Genomic DNA, 9100 nt, shown 5'->3' with positions numbered 1-9100 from the left:
TATAAAACTCTTAGATGAAAACAGGGGTGTAAATCTGTGTGATGTTGACTTAAGTAAGCAACGTTTTCTTAGATAGGATACCTAATGCACAAGCAGCCAAAAAAATAAAGTGGACTTTATCACAATTACATAAAAGTTTTTGCTTCAAAGGACACTATTAAGAAAATAAAATGACAACCAGCAGAATGGTGGAAAATATTTGCAAATATCATATAAAGGAAGTCTCACAACTCAACAATAAAAAGAGAAAATAAATTAAAATGCAAAAGATTTGAATAAATAATTCACCCAAAAAAACGATAAACAAATGGCTAATCAGCACATGAAAAGATGTTCAACATCAATAGTCATTAGGGAAATGCAAAAGATTAGCTCAATGAGGTGCCACTTCACACTCAGTAGGAGGGCTATCATCAAAAAGACAATAACAAGTGTTATGGAGGATGTGGACAAATTGGAACCTTCATACGTTCCTGATAGGAATGTAAATTAGTGCAGCCACTTTAGAAAAAAGTTTGGTAATACCTAAAAATTTAACCATAAAGTTATCCTATGACCCACAACTCTACTTTTAATCTATAACCAAAAAGAAATGAAAACACACATCTATGCAAAAAATTTGTACATGAATTTTCATAGCAGTCATTATAATAGAGAGAGGAAATAACTCAGATGTCTATCAACTGATAAATGGATAAACAAAATATGTGGTATGGCATATCTATATCATTTAGCCATAAAAAGGAATGAAGTATTGATTCATGCTGTAAAATGGATGAACCCTGAAAAATGTTATGCTAAGTGAAAAAATCCAAACACAAAAGGCCACATTTTGTATGAGTGACTTATATGAAATGTTCAAAATAGTCAAATTCATAGAGACAGAAAGCCGAGCAGTGATGGTTAGAGAATGGGGGAAGGATGAGTAGGGAGTGATTCCTAGTGGTTATTGGGTTTCTTTATAGGATGATAAAATGTTCTGGAATTAAATAGTAGGGATGTTTATAAAACATTGTCAATATAGTAAAAATCACTGAATTGTACAATTTTAAAAAGGAAGATATTATGGTGTGTACATTATATATATTTTTTTAATTTCAATTGAGGGAAATTTTACAAAATACCTGAATAGTAATCCAAAAACTGTCAAAAACAAAGAAAGTCTGAGAAGCTTTTTGGGTTATGTTACAACCAAGAAGAGCCTTGAGAGAGGAGTATTAAATGTAATATCCTGGATGAGATCTGGGAACAGAGAAAGGACATTATGAAGAGACTGAGGACATCTGAATAAAGTATGAACTTCAGTGTTGGTTCATTAACTGCAAACAATGCACCATACTAACGTAAGATGTTGATAACAGAGGAATATATGTGTGAGATATAGAATAACTGCACTATCTTTGAAAGAATTATGTAAATATAAAGCTGCTCTGAAATAAAAAGTTAATTAAGAGAATAAACTGATCAGAAATTATATACAAAAGTGTCCTAACATAGTCACCTACAAAGGAGAAGGTTGGTGGACAGGATAGAAAGATGTACCACTGAAGCATCTCTGTAAGCCTATTTTTTTAATTGTCATTTGAATTTATGAACTGTACCAAATAAAAAGTAAACAATCAAATGATACAGAAAAAGTTGTTTAAGGACACTTGTCTGGCAAAAGTATATAATAAAGAAGGTTAAAAGAGACAGGAGAATCCATTTGCAATATACTTAATATATACTACATCAAGAACTCATAGAAATCAATAAGGAAAAGAGAATTTCAAAGGAAAAAGTGCAAGGATGTTCAGTCATTATGAAGTACTTGCTCTCTGTGATCTCTCTACTCTGCACCTGCTGCAGATCTCTCTACCTAGGTGGTCCTTCTCACCTTCTGCTTTTGCCAGAGTCAAACCTACACAGCGCACAGACTCCCCACTCTGGCCCTTCTAATTCCTCTGGCAGGTGAAGAACAAAGAATACCAGGCTCCCTCCCTAGCAGTGGAGCCCACCCCCCAGCCACTACAAAACCCAAGCATACCATCAGGAGGAGTAGGAGGCAAGCAGGTAAATAGAAGAGATCAAGAAGAGGCAGCCAGCCAAAAGAAAATGATTAGATTCTAACCATGAGGTCTTCCAATTTACACACATTCTGGTCCTTAGAAAATCTGCTGCTTGGCCAAGGTCTGCATAAATCCCAACAGCATTATTTTGAATTTCTTGCTTTTTGAAATAATCCAAATAGACAGTGATAAGTTCAAATATACAGACTTAACATTTTCTAAAGTAACTCAGTCAATGTTAGGGGAAAAGCTCGAGGACGAGAAGAAGCAAAGAAAAAGTTTGTTTTGAAAGTGGATTTCCATTTTGAGTTTGTTATATTGTGAAATTATTATATGCTGAAAATGTATATAATTAATACAACATTAATAAATTTTCATTGAAAAGTAAGTGATAGATTGTGATTATCTTGACTCATATAAATTGTTTTGTATTTCCTGAATGTGAGGGAAGTATAAAAATCCTGCCCTGGTTTGAAAGTAAGATGTCCTGCTAATTGGCAAAAGCCCCTGTTTTAATCTTGCAGAATAGTTTATATATTGCTCTGAGAGTGAAACATTTTCTAATAAAATATCTATACTTATGTCTTCTGATCTTTATTATTAAAGATATGTTGACTGGGACATACACACATTGATCATTCATGTACACACATTTATTGAGTATCTGCTGTGTGAATGCCCTGGACATCCAGAAACAAATGAATAGTCCCTGCCTTTGAAGGAGCTTGCAGATATTTCAAGCAAAAATAACATAACTCCTTCCAAAAAGCATAATTTTTTAGAGATTTAAGTGGTTCTTAATACATAATTTTTAATTTTTCAGTATAAGTCCATAATTTTCAATGTAGTTTTAAGCACTGTAGTTAATATTTTTGATTAAATGATATATGGTTATGTTTGAGGAAGGGAAAAGGCAAATGAATAATAGGCTTGAGTTTCTTATTTTAATACAATATATTTTCTTTTTTTTTGGTAAAAAAATCCTTTAAAATAAAATAAATACAATTATATATATAACAGAACAAGGTATAAAATTTTTAAATATAAAATAAGATATTATGAAATTTTGTTTGTGGGACCACTAGACAATCTCCAGTCTATCTTTTCTACCATTAGGAGGACTTTTGTGGAAGAGCCTTTAAAATATGACATTAGTCTTTTTTATTTAAAAACATTGTGGCTAGTATGAAAATGAAAATCATACCCACTAAAACAACTTTTTTTTGAAATTTTTATTCCAACATATCAGAACTAAAACAAATACAAAAGTTAAAATAATAAAATAAGATATAATTTGAGATACAGGTAAAATGATTTCGTATCTTAAACATTTGTGGAATGTGGACAGTATTTGAAATGATACTGCAGACAGGCTAAAGTCCTTTTTATGACAAAATTTAAAATTCAGAAGCAGAAATTCAAGGGAATAAAGACTACATGGTTTGAAGTCTGCACTCTATGTAAACAACTATTTTTCCTTATTCGTTTATTTATTTTACAGACACATATTCTGCTTACTGTGTATCAGGTGACTTTCCAGATACTTTATCATTAATCCAAATAACCACCGTATGAGTTGCTTTCTATTTCCATCCGTCTTACATATTAGGAAACTGAGGCCCAGAGAGGTCCAGAACCACACGCGAAGTCACACAGTTGACAAGCGGTTTAACCCAGATTCAAGCCCAGCACTCTGGTTACTTTGACCCTGCTCTTAACCACTACCCTACGCTGAAGTGACTCTTAGCGGCAATGACTCTCATTATAATTCCTCTTCCACAAACCTACAGCCCAAGCGGAAAGCTGGGTCAAAAGACAAAACAGGGGGCGCCTGGGTGGCTCAGTCAGTTAAGTGGCTGCCTTCGGCTCAGGTCATGATCCCGGGGTCCTGGGATCGAGCCCCGCGTCGGGCTCCCTGCTCAGTGGAGAGTCTGCTTCTCCCTCTCCCTCTGCCTGCCTCTCTGCCTACTTGTGCTCTCTCTCTCTCTCTGTCAAATAAATAAATAAAATCTTAAAAAAAAAAAAAAAAAAGACAAAACAGAACACACACTTCGAGCACAGAAGCCCAGGAGAGCGCCTATAGGCACTTTGCTCAAGGCACTGGGCGGCAGCATTTCCCTACAGGCACAACCCATTCAGAGGAAAACTAGGAGAGATTTTTGCTATAGGCTCCCTTCCCCCAGTCTGGGGAACAGCATTCTTGAAAATCCCAAGACCAGCTCCAGAAGAGGCTGAGCTGAGGAAGGAAGTACCCCTCCTCTTGAGAATACTCCCGCAGGTCACAAGTAACAAAAAATACACTCTTCCACCCATGGCTTTTGCACACATTCTCACTCTATCCAGGCTTCAGGCAAGAACACCCCAGATGGTCAGCAAACGACACCAAATCTCACCTACTGCCTGTCCATTTTTTAAGTAGTTGGGAGGGAATCAACAGAAAGGCAATTTGGGGACACATGAAAATTACACAAAGTTCACATTTCAGTTGATTTAACTCAACTCTGATACTGTCCTACCTGGAAGTAGTGTCAGATCCTACAGTTAAGCCTCAGTCCCAGAAGATCGCTCCCATCCACTTGAGAGGCCAATTGCAAGTAGCAGGTCCAGAGGTTCCCCACAACGTCTGTCTGGCGTGGCTACAAATCAGAGGTTTCTGTGATCTCCTGTGCCTTTTGGTTTAATTAACGTGCTAGAGTGGCTCACAAAACTCAGTGGAACATTTACAGTTGACCCTTGAACAACACAAATTTGAACTGCATGGGTCCACTTTATAGGTCGATTTTTTTCAATAAATAAATTGGAAAGATTTTCGGAGATTTGTGACAATTTGAAAAAAACTTGCAGGTGAACCATGTAGCCTAGAAATACTGAAAAAATTAAGAAACAGACTGAGGGTTACAGAAGGGAGAGGGGTGGGGGGCTGGGGTAACCAGGCGATGAGTATCAAGGAGGGCACGTGTGTGTTGAACACTGGGTGTTATACACAACTAATGAATCACTGAACACTACATCTAAAACTAATGATGTAATGTATGGGGATTAACATAACAATAAAAAATAAAAACAAAAAACAAAATAAATAAATAAATAAATAAATGAATAATAAATAATAAATACATATCAATGCTTTCTAATCAAAAAAAAGAAAAGAAAAAATATTGTTGTAAGAATATAGTATATAATACGTGTAACATACAAAATAGATGTTAATCCACTATTCGTTATCAGTAAGGCTTCTGGTCAATAGTAGGCTATTAGTAGTTAATTTGCGGGGGGGAGGAGTCAAAAATTATACATAGATTTTCAACTGTGTGGGAATCGACACCCCTAATCCCCACATTGTTCAAAGGTCAACTGTACTTACATTGACCAGTTTAATTAAGGATATGATAAAAGGATACAGATGAACAATCATATGAGGAGATACACAGACCAAAGTCTGAGAGGTTCCTAAGAGCAGGAGCATTTGTCCCATGGAGTTGGGGTACCGTGCATTGGGGATTTTTGTAGAGACTTCATTAGGGAGGCATGATCAATCATTAGCTCCGTTTCTAGCCCATCTCCCCTCTCTACAGAAGTGAGGGGTGGGGCTGAAAAATTCTAAGGTTCTAATCATGACTTCATCTTTCTGGTGGTCAGCTCCCATCCAGGAGCCATCCAGGAACCCACCCAGAGTTGCCTCCTCAGAACAAAATATGCTCCTAGGGTTCTTACCACTAAGGAATTTACAAGGGTTTCAGGAGCTCTGTGTCAGGGATGGGGTCGAAGACCAAATATTAAAACAAGAGTTGCCCTTAGTGTTCTTATCAATCAAAAAATCACAAGGATTTTAGGAACTCTGTGTCAGGAACTGTGAGTGTGTGTGTGTGTGTATTTTTTTCTTTTATTAAAGTATAGCTGATATTTACTTTTTTCTATTATCTCACACAGTCAAGCCCATTTGTTTATATATTTATGTATGGCTACAACTTCACAGTTGAATAGTTACAATTGATGGGGTTCAGGCCACACTACCCCAGAATATGGCACCTTGGCATATTGAATAATTTAAGCTAATGGAGTTTGAGAAAATTGCAGAAGAATAAAATTTCATTTTGGCGGCACCTGGGTGGCTCAATTGGTTAAGAGCCCCTCTTGATTTCAGCTCAGGTCATGATCTCAGAGTTGTGAGATATAGCCCTGCATTGAGCTCTCTCTCAAACTAATAAATAAAATTGGCTGATTATAGGTTCCCTATGATCATATGATAGAGGAAGAGAAAACTCAGGCCTGCAGGATATGCAGACACCACCCAAAAGTACACAGCTGCAGCACTATGTCCCTTTTCTGGGATATTCCTGAAGCAACACAAGAAAGTGGTAAAGGGAAGTCCTTCCGGTGGGCAGAACTTCCAGCAGTGCACCTAGTTGTTTACTTTGCTTAAGAGAAATGGCCAGAAATGTGATTATATGCTGATTGCAGTGCTATAGCCAATGGCTTGGCTGAATGGCCAGGATTTGGAAAGAACATGATTGGGCAATTGGCAATAAGGAGGTCTGGGCAAGAGGTATACAGATAGACTATTCTGAATGGGCAAACAGTGTGAAGATATTTGAGTCCTGTGTGAATGTTTACCAAAGGGTGAACTCAGCAGAGAAGGATTTTAATAATCAAGTGAACAGTATGACCTATTGTGTGGACAACAGTCAGCCCATTTCCCCAGCTACCCATCATCGCTCAACAGACCCATGAACAGAGAGACGATGGTGGCAAGGACAGAGGTTATGCATGGGCTCAGCAACATGGATTTCCACTCACCACAGCTAACCTGGATGCAGCCACTGCTGAGAACCCAATCTGGCAGCAGCAGATATCAACACTGAGTCTCTGATATGGCACCATTCCCTGGGGTGATCAGCTAGGTGCTTGTTGGCAGGCTGATTACATTGGACCCCTTCCATCATAGAAAAGGCAACATTTCATTCTTACTGAAATAAACACTTACTCTGGATATGGATCTGCCTTCCCTGTGTGCAGTGTTTCTGCCCAAACTGTCAAGCTACCATCTATGGACTTGTAGAATATCATATCCACTGACATGCGTTGCTTCCGATCAAGGAACCCACTTCATAGTGATGTGGTTCAGGACCTGCTACCCCCAAGTATGTCACCTTAGCATATTGAATATTTGAAAATGAAGGAGCTTGAGAAAAAACAGAATCAGGAAGTTCACTCATACTCTACCCCCCACCTCCCCCTTCTTCCCTAAAACAGTCCATAAAACCCACATGTGAAAGTATCCAGTATCCATAAAAAATAAACATCCTTATCTCTGAACACAAAGGGATACTGAGGAAAATCTGAACAAACAAGACCTTTTATGTTTCCCCATGTTTACTACAATTACCTCATACTCCTTAATGTATTCCTCCATGACTGCCCACTTTTCAACAAACCTATCTTCAATATACCCAGGTCTGTTTCTTTGGGTCTTCATTTCTTTATTAAGGCTCCCATGTTACATACAATTTATATTCAATTAATTTGCATGATTTTCCCATTAATCTACCTTTAGAATATTCAGATCCAGGGACATCTGGGTGGCTCAGTCAGTCTGCTTTCAGCTTGAGTCATGATCCCAGGGTCCTGAGATTGAGTCTCACATTGGGCTCCCTGCTGCTCCACCCACCCTTGCTTGTGCTTGCTCACTCTCTTTCTCTCTCTCAAATAAATATAAATAAATAAATAAATAAATAAATAAATAAATAAATAAATAAAATCTTTTTTGTTTTTTAAGATTTTATTTATTTGACAGAGAGAGACACAGCGAGAGAGGGAACACAAGCAGGGGGAGTGGGAGAGGGAGAAGCAGTCTTCCCGCGGAGCAGGGAGCATGACACGGGGCTCGATCCCAGGACCCTGGGATCATGACCTGAGCCGAAGGCAGACGCTTAACAACTGAGCCACCCAGGCGCCCCAAATAAATAAAATCTTTAAAAAATATTCAGATCCAGCCAGAGACCCTAGAAGGGTAAGGAAAACTTTTTCCTCTCCAACAACAGAAAATGAAGTACAGCAATGGTTGGAATTCACTCATCTTACCCTGTTTCCCACCATCCTAAAGCTGCTGGCTTGATAGAATGGTATAACGGCCTTTGAAATACTCAGAAGTGGTGCCAGCTAGTGGCAATATCTTGCAGGGCTCGGCATGGATTTTCCAGGAGGATGTATATACCATGAACCTGCATTCAATATGGTACAGTTTCTCAGACAGTCAAGATTCATGGGTCCAGTAATTAAAGGGTAGAATTGGGAGCGGCACCGTTCCTTATTAATCCTAGTGACCTACTAGCAAAGTTTTTACTTCCTGTCCCTATGACCTATGCTTTTCTGGTCTAGAGATTTTTGTTCCAAAGGGAAGGATACTGGGATGTCTCGGTGGCTCAGTTGGTTAAGTGTCTGCCTTCAGCTCAGGTCATGATCCCAGGGTCCTGGGATTGAGTCCTGCATCAGTGAGAGCCTGCTGTTCCATCTCCCTCTGCTTCTCCCCCCACTTGTGTTCTCCCTTGCTCACTCTCAAATAAATAAATAAAATCTTAAAAAAAAAAAAAAAGAAGAAGAAGGAAGACAGATACTTCAAAAAGAAGACAAAGAGTGATTCCACTGAACTGGAAGTTAAGACTGCTCCCCAGCCATTTTGGGATCCTTATGTCTCCAAAACAACAAATAAAGGAGCCACTGTGTTGGCCTGGGTGCCTGCTCCTAATTACCAATGGAAAATTGGACTACTAACCACAAGAGAATAAGGAAGAGGATGTTTGGACTGTAGGATATCCCTTAGGACATCACTTAGTATTACTATATCCTATAATTAAAGCCAATAAAAACCTACAACAACAAAGAAAGACTACTCATGGTCCAGACTCTTTAGAAACGAAGGTTTGGTTATACCACCAGGTGAAGAACCACAACCAGCTGAGATGCTTGCTGAAGGCAAAGGGGATACAGAATGGGTAGTAGAAGACGGTAGTTATAAACACCAGCTGAAACCAAAGGAAGGAGGACTGTAAGAG

This window comes from Phoca vitulina, unplaced genomic scaffold (assembly GCF_004348235.1).
Source record: "Phoca vitulina isolate PV1807 unplaced genomic scaffold, GSC_HSeal_1.0 scaffold84, whole genome shotgun sequence".
In the NCBI taxonomy this organism is placed as follows: Eukaryota; Metazoa; Chordata; class Mammalia; order Carnivora; family Phocidae; genus Phoca; species Phoca vitulina.
Note: the sequence above shows the minus strand (reverse complement) of the source record.